Source organism: Myotis lucifugus, unplaced genomic scaffold (assembly GCF_000147115.1).
Source record: "Myotis lucifugus unplaced genomic scaffold, Myoluc2.0 scaffold_236, whole genome shotgun sequence".
NCBI lineage: Eukaryota > Metazoa > Chordata > Mammalia > Chiroptera > Vespertilionidae > Myotis > Myotis lucifugus.
The window spans coordinates 1699485-1707437 of NW_005871284.1; the positions used below are offsets into that span (position 1 = coordinate 1699485).

General features: G+C 42.6%; 1 pseudogene; it reads right to left on the bottom strand.

Moving 5' to 3' along the window:
* Positions 1–4843: 4843 nt before the first annotated feature.
* On the bottom strand, positions 4844–6785 carry LOC102437006 (annotated as a pseudogene).
* Positions 6786–7953: the final 1168 nt, after the last annotated feature.

The window sequence follows — 7953 nt, forward strand, 5'->3', positions numbered from 1 at the left end:
TTTTCAACATTAACCAGTTAATAGTCATATGATTTGCATATATTTTCTCTCATTTCATAGGCTGCCTTTTCAGTTTGTTGATGGTTTCCTTTGCTGTGCAGAAGCTTTTTAGTTTGATATAGTCCCACTTCTTTATGTTTGTTTTTGTCACCCTTGCGTTTGGTGTCACATCGAAGAAATCATTGCCAAGGCCAATGCCAAGAAACATTTTCCCTATGTTTTTTTTTTCTAGTACTGTTTCAGGCCTTACTTTTAAGTTTCTAATCTATTTGAGTTTAAATTAATATATGGTATAAAATAGGGTCCAATTTTATTCTCTTGAATGTGGCTATCCAGTTTTCCAGCACCATTTATTGAAAAGACAACCCTTTCCTCATTGTGTATTAATGGCACCCTTATTGAAGATCAGTTTACCATAATGTGTGGGTTTATTTCTCAGCTCTTTATTCTGTTTCACTGGTTAATATATTTGTTTTTATCAAAACAGTACCATACTGTTTTGATTACTATAACATTGTGATATATTTTAAAATGAGAAAGTGTGATGCCTTCACATTGTTCTTTTAAAAAAAATGCTTTGGTTATTTGAAGTCTTCTGTGGTCCCATGCACATTTTAGGATTATTTGTTCTTTTTCTGTGAAAAATGCCATTGGAATTTTGGTTGGGTGTGGCAAAAAAAAAATTACATCCTGTAGATTGCTTTGAATAATACAAAAACTTTAACAATATTAATTCTTCCAGTTCATGAGCATGGAATATCTTTTATATATATCCTGTATCTCATTTAGTTTCTTTTATAAGGCTCTTACAGTGTATAGCTATTTGGATTCTATGGTTAAGTTTATCCCTAAATTATTGTTTTTGGTGCTAATATAAATAAACTTATTAATTTCTCTTTCTGATAGTTCCTTGTTAGTGTATAGAAACAAACTGACATTTTTGTTTTTTAAAGGAAATTGAGCTTTTTTTTCTTTTTTTTTAAAGGAACTTGAGCTTTTTTTTAAAAAAAATATTTTATTGATTTTTTACAGAGAGGAAGGGAGAGGGAGAGAGAGTTAGAAACATCGATGAGAGAGAAACATTGACCAGCTGCCTCCTGCACACCCCCCACTGGGGATGTGCCCGCAACCAAGGTACATGCCCTTGACTGGAATCGAACCCGGACCCTTCAGTCCCCAGGCTGACGCTCTAGCGGCCACTGAGCCAGACCGGTCAGGGCCAAACTGACTTTTTAAGGTTGAGTTTATATCCTTCAAATTTACTGAAATTGATGATTATTTCTTACAGTCTTCTGGTGAAGTTTTTAGGATTTTACTATATATATTACCATATCATCTGCAAATAGAGGAAGTTTTACTTTTCCCTTTCTAATTTGTTTTTGTTAATACTCACCTGAGGATATTTTTCCATTGATTTTTCAGAGTGGAAGAGAGAGGGAAAAACAGAGAGAAATATAAATGTGAGAGAGACACATCAACTGGCTGCCTCCCGCAGGCTCCCCACCTGGGGCCGAGGATCAAGCCTGCAACTGAGGTATGTGCCTGTGGCCAGGAATCAAACCCAGGACCCTTTGATCTGAAAGCCTATGATCTAACCGCTGAGCAACCAGCCAGAGCTGTGATTTCCTTTTCTTGTATTGTCCTCATTTGGTTGTGGTATCAGGGTAATGCTGGCCTCATAAAATTATTGTGTATCCATTAACAAACTGCTGTACTTAAAATTATTTTTAATGCTTTTGTGTTTTAATGTTCCCATTAGAGTTGTAAATGATTTACCTATCACCATTACAACATGAGTATTCTGAATTTAACTATATATTTATTTTTTAAAAATTTATTTATTTGAGAGAGAGAGAGACATCAACTTGTTGTTCCTCCTATTGATGCATTCATTGATTGCCTCTTGTATGTGCATTGACTGGAGGTCGAACTCGAAACCTTGGCATATTGGGACAAAGCTCTGACCAACTAAACTACCCAGCCAGGGTGGAAAACAATTTGACTTACTAGTTTCAGGTGTTTTCATGAAATTCAGCAGCCCGAATCCCTGGAAGTTAACTCAAACACAATAAGTTAAGTTAATTAACTTAATTAAAACAAACCTATAATTTTTCAGTAAATGGCTATTCATTGTTCCAGCTTTCTGATCTTTAAACTGACAGCAAGTGTGTCAAGGTTGCTAGAGGAATATCTGATGAGGGTTTCAATAGTAATTCAAAAAAGTGATGGAACAGCAGAGATAGGGTCTGCTGTAATTTGAGGCTGGTAGGCCAAAGCCAGCTACATGTCCTCCCCACATCTCATCACTTCCAGAAGCATGCAAGCATGTAAACGCAGGATTGGATTGGCTTTATGCATCCACTCAGGCTGCTTTTTCACCTGTGCTTTGAATGAATGGCCCTGCCTTGTTCCCCATGAGATTGATTTGGAGCATTGCCATCTTCCTGCCACCATGCCCACCCTCAGGCATCTTTGACTTTTTCCTCTGCCCTCAACCACATGTCCATCCAATCTATTTACAACTTGGGGCTTTGGGGAGGTGATTAGATCATGAGTGTGGGGCCCTCATGAATGAAGACACAGTGAGAAGGCAGCAGTCTATAACCCGGAAGAGGGCCTCCCAGGTTCTGACCATACTGGCATGCTGACCTTGGCCTTCAGCCTCCAGAACTGTGAGAAGTAAATTTCTGTTCTTTATAAGACACACGATCTGTGCTAATTTGTTATAGCAGCTAGAACTAAGACAATGTAATTACTTGTTTTTTCATGTTGTTCTCATTAGGCTGGGAGGGTCTCCAGGAAGAGACTAAACCCCCACCCCTTTTCTAAACTATCCTTGATTAGATTCTGAATGCCAAGTATTATATAAGAATTGTACCTGTTCCCCCCCCGCCGCCCCCCGCCTTTTTTTTGCTTTCTCAGCAATCCATGGAAGTAGATATTAGGAAATCCACTTTGTAGGAGAGGATTCTAAGAGCAGAGTTTAAGTGACTTGCTGAACTGTCTTTATAGTCTATTGCAACAGCCAGCTCCATAACCAGGTACGTGACAGATACTGAATGCTGAATTGAAACCAATATCAGTATTTCCAAACATAAATTTCAGTTTAGGCACCTCCTCTTCTAGGAATTCTTCTGTAACCTAATGCTGCCTCTTTGTTGCACATGAACCTTGATCAGACCTGTTTACACATTATCATGCTGACTTGTGATCTTTCAACACACCTGCCATTTTCCATGCCCTTTGGGTGGACTAGGTGGACTATGCTTGTTTTCTGGCAAGAGTGAGCAGAGCAGGAGTGGGAGGCTGGCCTGCTGAGCCATCCTGGGCACCCAGGGCTGAGGCAGTTAATTTATCCCAGTGGCGAGGAGGAAATTTCTTGTAAAGGCTAGCTCCCCTCAGAACAATGTGGCCTTTTATTTTTTAGCTTTGGAATGGAGCCTAGCTGTCCATGGAAACAAAGAGAGGGGAGAATCACTGAACCGGTCTCGCACATAAAAAACCGACCATGTCTGTCTTTGAAGTCTCCTTTATGTTGTTTAGAAAACTTTGGATTATAGGGGTGTTTTTTCCTTCTTTTCTTCCTCAGTTCCTCACCCCACCCCAATTTTTTTTTCTTCTTCAGAGAAAAGCAAGGACTGGGTGTAAGGGAACCTTTCTTTGAAACAGGGCAGAAGTCATTAATTAAGGCTCCCATTCATTCCCTCTGACACTTGCTCATCAATCAGATTTGCGCTTAGCATTCTGATGACCCTGCTGACCTGGAGTCCTCCATACTGTCTGCCAGACAGAATTGAAACTCAGACCACACACCAGAAAAGAGGGAGTGGGCCCTGGCTCCCGGCTTCCTGAGAATGAGGAGAAAGAGTCTGGGGACAAAGCTGGCTGACGGGGAACTCTACTGAGCTGAGGTGAAGGTGACTAAAGAAGATATTTTCTTTGCGGAAGCAAGTGTTGTCCCCCTCACTGAAACATGATCTATAGTTGCCCTTCTCATTCTCCCTCTAACCCATGGTGAGCCATGGAGGGCGGAGCCCAGCTGGCTGGGCCAGAGTGATGAACTAGCAGTTTCTGTCTGCCAACTGCTAAAGGAAGTGAACAGCTCTAAGCCTTCCCCCAGAAAAGTACAGGGAGATGTTCTGGACATGACAATGGCATTTTGGGCCTGAGCTGTAGGGCCTTTATTTCATCACTCATTACTAATTTATTCATTCAACAGCCATTTACCGGGCACCCACTATGTAGTAGGCATCATGCTGGGTACTGAAGACAGAACTATGAATGAGGCAGGTGCAGTCTCTACCCTCATGGAGCTTGTAGTCTAGATGGGAATGTACCTGGGACTTTTCATCAAGAAAAATTGGGTCTTTAGGAGGACCCACTGTGGTCATATACAGTTAAAAAGGAAATGACTATTTATTGGTTTCCTTCTATGTCAGTGATGGCGAACCTCTGACACGCGTGTCAGAGGTAACACATGAACTCATTTTTGGTTGATTTTTCTTTGTTAAATGGCATTTAAATATATAAAATAAATATCAAAAATATAAGTCTTTGTTTTACTATGGTTGCAAATATCAAAAGATTTCTATATGTGACACGACACCAGAGTTAAGTTAGGGTTTTTCAAAATGCTGACACGCTGAGCTCAAAACGTTCACCATCACTGTTCTATGTACTAGGCATATTTTGAGGAAGATTGGAGCAATTAAAAATATGAAATGGTAGTTTGTTAAATCTGCCTCCCTATTACACGTATACGAATTTCTAGATGTTTTGTTTTGGTGAACTTGGCAAGCAAGATTATACTTATTGTTGTTATTTTTTTTTTCTGCAAAAAGCTTTATTGTTTCCATTTGGTCCAATGTATGAGAGTGGGCCTCATGGTGGCTAAAAGAATGTCTAGGGGTTTGGGAGAAAGGGTCAGACAAAAGCCAGGGGGATGCAGAGGGCTCCAAAGGCTCCTGGCTGTGCTTGAGGGCGAGCCTTTCAAAGAGATACTCTCCCGCCCAGCCTGGGGCCAGCCAGCCTGCAAAGGTGAGTCAGGTGGTCATTCATCTTCTTGATGAGTTTCACCTGCTCACCCAGGAAGTGGTTCTGCAGGAAGTCACAGCGATGAGGGTCTGCGCGGGTAGAACCCACAGGGCCTGCAGCTCCAAAGGGCCTGGTTCAGGTTCCTCTCCAAGGCCAGGGCGCCCTGAGTTTTGCCCACTCATCTTGGGAAGCTTCAGCACGTCCTGGGAGTGAATGCGGCCACCGCGCTGGTTTTGCAATTTTAAGAGCCTCTTGGAGCCCTCACGCTTCTTCTCCAACTCGCAGAGGAAGTGGCCCACGCCGTCCAGAGCCTCATCATCGTGGTTGAAATAGAAGCCAGAGAGAGGTAGGTGTGGGGGCTGCAGATGCAGGCTGGCCAGGTCGTCGATGGCATCCTCCACCTCAGTGGAATAATTCTGACGAATTTGGGAGCTCATGGTTGTTTGGCAATAAGGAATTAATGTAGAAAAAAACCCCGTGTGTGTTGGCCTGTCTCGGAGGTGGTTCCAAAGGTGGTGACTGGATAAGAAGCTGGAGAGTGGTCGGAGGCTGGAAGAAGGGGTGTCCCTGGGTCTGTTTGGTCCAAACACTGTTGAAGCAAGAGACAGATTCGGGACCGTCAGATTTACTTATCTTTACCTAATACTATGATAAGCTAGGCATTTAGATAGTGAGTCACTTAAACTATCTCGAAAGTGTGTACCATTAGCCCTATCTTATACAGAAACTTGGAGATCGATATTGTATCAGAAGTCACACAGCTGGTAAGCAGCAGGCAGTACTGGGACCCCAACCTATGGACCTGTAAAGCCTTGTGCTATACCTTGCACCCTCCTGTGGTCATCTAATTGATCTGTCATCCCCGGCAGAGCTGAAGTCACTGGCTCCTTCAGTCGCACTGGGCAAACATGGTCATACACAGGAAGGAGCAGAGACCGGGGGATGGTAAAGTGGTAAACATACTCAGATCATCTCCAGAAAGTCTTTAGATATTCTTAATAATCACATACACAGTGCTTTATAGATCACAAAGCTCATCACATTTCTTAGTTGACCTTCACAAAAACCTAGAAGCAGGTGTTCATATTATCCTCCTTCTAAGGCAGTGGTTTTCAACCTTCCTAATGCCGTGACCCTTTAATACAGTTCCTCATGTTGTGGCGACCCCCAATCATAAAATTATTTTCGTTGCTACTTCATAACTGTAATTTTGCTACTGTTATGAATCGTAATGTAAATATCTGATATGCAGGATGTATTTTCATTGTTACAAATTGAACATAATTAAAGCATAGTGATTAATCACAAAAACAATATGTAATTATATATGTGTTTTCTGATGGTGTTAGGTGACCCCTGTGAAAGGGTCATTCGATCCCCAAAGGGTTCATGACCCACAGGTTGGCGACCCACAGGTTGAGAACCGCTGTTCTAAGGTGAAGGAACCAGGTTTTAGAAGAATCAAGTAAGTTTCCGGAAGGCACACCATTACGGGGTAGAATGGAGACCCTCAGCCAGATCTTTTTATTCTTAATGAGCGACACACATGGAAGACTTCGCCTTCCTGTTTAGTTCAAGGACAGGAAGAGAGTCTAGAAACATTCTGTTAACATTCCCGTCTTCTTCCCTGTAAGTGGGATACAGGCACCTTGGCTCTCCTTCATGTCCTCCTGTCCTCTGACCGGTGGTTGAGTTTTGTGTGTCTGGCTGTGCTGTTGAGGACAAGTGGAGTTTGAACTTCTGACAGGTGATAAATGGTGACGGTTTATTTCCCTCTCCGTAGTCTGAAGCTTGGCACCCACTGTAGCTGGGAAGCAGCTGCCCATAGCAGGGGTGTGGTGGCAGATGGGGACTCTGAAGGTGCTTGGCCACAGGTGAATGCAGTTACACAGGCTTCTGTTTCCAAAGCTTTTGTAAGAAGGTTCTATGTGAACTCAGATCTTTCTGACCAGCTGGTTTGGCACCTTTTCCTCTCTGTTTCTGAGAAGGGACAAATGCCCCTGTGCTGACTGGAAACCTGAAAGTCTGAATAAATTGGCTTCCACATTTAAAAAGGAAAAGCTCTAAATGAATTGTGAACAGAAGAACTGATGTGTCTCTTATCATCTGCTGCCTGTTGACTTTGGCTGGAGATAATCACCATGGTTAAGGAGGATCCTGGCAGCCAGCTCTTATTCATTCCTGATCATTCTCATTCACCATTGTTTTGACATGTAAAACCTGGAAAGACTATCCAATCCCTAAATGCTCTGCAGCATTGTGGTTTCTCTTTATGAACCACAACCTCCTCATCCTTTTCCCAGCTCTCTCCATGCCTGCTCCCTTCTTCCCACCCCTACCAACCACAAGGAACAAGGAGGGGGCTGAGCAGTTGGCTTTGCAGACTTTATAGCCTCACTCCAGCCACAAGAGCTCTGCTGCTGTCTGCTTTATGAAATGACCTACTGGGCACCCTTACTCAGAAGGGTTCCTCTGTGAAACAGTTGAAATTGCATGCTCTCAGGTGTCCACGATCTGCATCTACAAGTTCAGACAGGGTTGAGGCAGTTGCATCCAAGCTTCCTGTTCTCCATCTGTTGACTAGTAAGTGCAAATAATCGTTATTCCTTATTATCTGTCCTTTCCCCAACTATGACATCAAAAAGAAGGCGAAGACACCCTGGAACTTCCTGTTTGTTCAGGTGTCCAACAACTGATTGAATTTATTCTCTTTGTTAAGCTAAGTCCGCCCAGAGCTAATATTCCTGTCTGGGAAAGAGCGGCCACTCCCAAGTTTACTCAGTCTTGGTCCAAATCTTGCTTGGTCACTGGGGAAGGTAACAGTGTCCACATAGTTCTATACCTTTAACTACTCTGTGCCCACTTACTCAAATACATGGTAGGAGGATACAAAAGGATTGGCTCTGGATCTCCATAGTT